The sequence below is a fragment of the Phalangium opilio genome, unplaced genomic scaffold (genome assembly GCF_054372755.1).
Source record: "Phalangium opilio isolate 3A_F unplaced genomic scaffold, DU_Popi_V2 ptg000032l_1, whole genome shotgun sequence".
In the NCBI taxonomy this organism is placed as follows: domain Eukaryota; kingdom Metazoa; phylum Arthropoda; class Arachnida; order Opiliones; family Phalangiidae; genus Phalangium; species Phalangium opilio.
In genome coordinates this window covers 9,533,456-9,537,101 of record NW_028324159.1, presented here as the reverse complement: position 1 = coordinate 9,537,101, position 3,646 = coordinate 9,533,456, and the positions used below count along the sequence as shown (strand labels likewise).

The 3,646-nt window shown below is 37.4% G+C and overlaps 1 long non-coding RNA gene across 3 annotated transcripts; it reads left to right on the top strand.

Annotated features, from left to right (window-relative positions):
• Positions 1–1,756: 1,756 nt before the first annotated feature.
• On the top strand, positions 1,757–3,419 carry LOC149685941 (uncharacterized). Of its 3 annotated transcripts, none has more exons than XR_016384111.1 (6): positions 1,757–1,947; positions 2,035–2,113; positions 2,199–2,291; positions 2,365–2,387; positions 2,459–2,640; positions 2,732–3,419. It is a non-coding gene; the product is annotated as an uncharacterized LOC149685941 (long non-coding RNA). The 3 variants fall into 3 exon arrangements; XR_016384109.1 differs by having other exon boundaries at positions 2,711–3,419; XR_016384110.1 differs by having other exon boundaries at positions 2,694–3,419.
• Positions 3,420–3,646: the final 227 nt, after the last annotated feature.

Below are 3,646 nucleotides of genomic sequence, written 5' to 3'. Positions count from 1 at the left end.
ACCGATACCGATATGGGATCGGTATCGGCCCATCTCTACAACCTATATTATATCATCTATTTTCTTATTGATATCGGTTAATATATCGGTATCGGTTTAATATCGGTTTATTCGAAGGATCGGGTAAAATATCGGTATCGGTACGTATCGGTTTCCCAAGTATCGAATGATATCGGTATCGGTTAAAACTGGTATCGGCCCATCTCTTATATATCATATAGGCAAAGGATAAGGGTCCTTGATGGTAACACTGTTTAGTTTTCTGTAATCAAAACAAAACCTATAGGGTTTACCCCAATTTGTTTGATCAACTAAAACTACGGGCGAAGCCCAAGGAGATACAGAGGGTCTGATTATCCCGTCATCTAACATTTCCCTGACGTGTTGTTCTATTATTTTCTTTATCTGGTCATTGACACGATAAGGCTGAGATTTTATGGGCGACTATTTCCCGAATGAATCTCAAGGAAGATTAGTCATGTTCTTCCGATTTTATCCGAAAACAACTCGGGAAATTTCAATAAAAGGGATTCTAATTGATGTCGTTGTTCATCAGAGATTGGGGCTGCGGAAACTGCGTCCTTAATACTATTCACAATCTCCTTATCTATTGGATCCTTTTCAGATGGATTTAAAAAGGGATCTTTAGGTTATCCACTAAACATTGAGATGATTCAAAATGTAACTTGACCCTGTTTTCTTCAAGGAAATCTTGACCCAATATAAAGTCACTATTGACGGAAGGAACTATGTAGAATTTAAATTTAAATTGTTTCTCACTTTCATTTGACTTAAGAGTAAACTCAAGTTCGTGAGAACCTTTTGTAAACGTATAACGGCCATCGCCCCAAACTACACAATCTAATTGTTCATCTTTAGGTAATTCTGAACAGTTTCTAAATTTACAAATCTTTTGCCACTGATCTAAACTGACAAAAGAGGCATCAGCCTCACTATCTAACTTAGCGTGAACTGTCGCGTGTTCAAAAGTAACGGGAATGGTGACCCTTTTATAAACTGAACCTTTCCTGACGGATTCAATCCTCAGGGGGAACGCGACACGCTTTTTGGTAGGGGAATTAATTGGGCACCGGGAGAGGGACCACGTGGGACCTCTCCCGTCTGGGCTTCCCACGACTTGCTAATCTTTTTTTCTTGACAGTCGGGTGCAAGATGACCTGGTTTTTGGCAATTATAACATGTTATAGTACGTGTAGAGGGGTAGGACAAGGCCAACTGACGTCCAGGGGACTTAGATCTCTGATTATAATATTCTGAGAGAGCGGTTGCTCTCTTAGATAAGACCTCATACTGCGTTTAATGTATAAGGATGGTTTTTTGATTCGATGTAACTTTTTTCCTATCATGGTTACTGCTTTTAAAAAATTCCACTGAACTAAAATTCGGACCCTTATTATGTGGTTAAAATTTCAAAGAGATCCCTCCATTAGTTTTTATTATAGAAAATAAAGTTGCTAAGGGTGGTTTTCATTTCCATAAAAAAATTCAGACATTTTGGCAAAATAGGGAAATTTTCCCATAGGAATAACATGGGAAATGTTTGCTGTGATAGCCAAATGGTCTCGACCATTTTTTGAAGACTTTTTATTCGATAGGTCTGAAAATGGTTTTAAATGAAAGGTTGAACATTTTCCTGGTGCTTTTCGAAGTTTTATTGAAAACAATTAATATTAAGTATTACTTTTTGTACTTTTAAGCACATACTTAAACTTACGACCTTTTATTCTGCTGGACTTACGTGGTATAATCCTAGCTAAAATCATAGAGAAACGTACTGTTGGACTTACGCTGTTTTACCGCTAATAGAGCGAAGTTTTTTGTTTACTAAATGCGTCGTCCGCTCTGTTTATGGGCGAGCTTAAGGCGAATTTTTTCACTTTTCATCTAAAAGAAGGGGTTAATTAGTCCCAATTTTATTTTATTCTCGTAAGTTGAACTTCATTATAATTTAATACAAAAGAATTTAAAGTTAAGATTTAGCCGATAATTTTTAAATTCACTGATTTCACTAAGCCTCGGTCAAAAGTTCAAGACAGGCTGATTGTACTATTGTAGACTAGAGACCAATTGGCCGTGTTGCGTTCGTTTTAAGGTGTTTCACCTGGTGCCATTGGCCAACTATAGCCGCTAATTAGGTAATTTGTTTAAATTAAATCAATTTTTGTTGTTTAAAGTAGATCAATGCAAACTACGCACAAGGGTTCGTTCCCTGGTTTCTCGACTGGTGCCGTCAGGCAACGGTTACCGCTACGAAGATACGTTTTTTACTGGTAAAATAAATGATAGATTCAATCACACTATCACTAAACCCTGTCACCAAATCAACCAATATTTTTAATTCAGGTCCTTCCAATCATTTGTACTAGGTAACAATTCAATTATTAATTATTTTGCGCTCATTCTAACGTTACCTAAGAAAACAATAAACAATGGCCAGATTACCAACGATAAACGCTACAGAGATTATATCTGGTGCATGCGGTCAACGGTAACCACTGCGCAGATCATTTTGTTTGTTTAAATTAGTGGTAAAATAAATGATACATTAAATCACACGATCACTAAACCCTGCTGACAAACCAGTTTTTTTATCCCGGCTCTTGCAATCATTTTTATTAGGTAACAGTTACGTTTTTAATTACTATTTATAACCGCTATAATTTAGAATAAAGGTTTTTGTTTAAATTAGATACATTTTTGATGTGTAAAGTAGATTAATTCAAACTACGCAGAAGGGTTCATTCCCTGGTTTCTAGACAACGGTTACCGCTACGAAGATACGTTTTTTGCTGGCAAAATAAATGATAGATTCAATCACACTATCACTAATTCCTGTCATCAAATCAATATTTTTAATTCAGCCTCTTCCAAGCGCGAAATTACAAATTAAAGGGATGTACAGTGTGTTAATTAATATAAATTTTGGATAAATATGTAACACACTATCATTAGTAATTTCTGAAGAGAGGAAAAACGGTTGAAATTAATTTTTTTAAATTTTAAAAGCAAATTTGGCTCGGAAAAAACCCAGCGCCAGAAGCCTGTCTTATAAAATTTTCACAAGATGATTCGTTCAAGAATGTCTAGAATTAAGTCGCATAGAAGTAATAAATATTTCACCTAAGTCAGCTGACTTGGCCAGGCAGGGCATAGCCCACTCGATCCATGCTCACGGACGCTGCTCTGCATCTTGCGTAGTGTTACGCGTGATCTAGTGGGCTATGGGCAGGGTAAACAAATACGGGGCTGCCAGGCTGTCTCTTACACAATAATGATACAGGGCAAATGACCAGTTTAAAAATAAAACCACGGGACCACTAAGAAAACGCTAGGGTAACCAGAGTCCAGACATTAATTCAAAAAGTTTAATTGTCCAATTCCTAAGTTTAGCAGACGACGTGGTCAAATATTATTATATAGCGCGAGCAGCTTGCGTCCATGAGCGCGGATCGAGTGGTCTATGCTTGCAGGAAGAAACTTTGTCTCAGTTACACCAAAGAGAATATAGGGGAGGAGTTGAAGATCCCCCGCTCCACAAGGCTAAATTACATTGTTGCCCCCAAATTATACTAGTGGTACGAGGGAGTTTCCGGCTCAGTCGCGCCACCTACGATACCGTTAAATG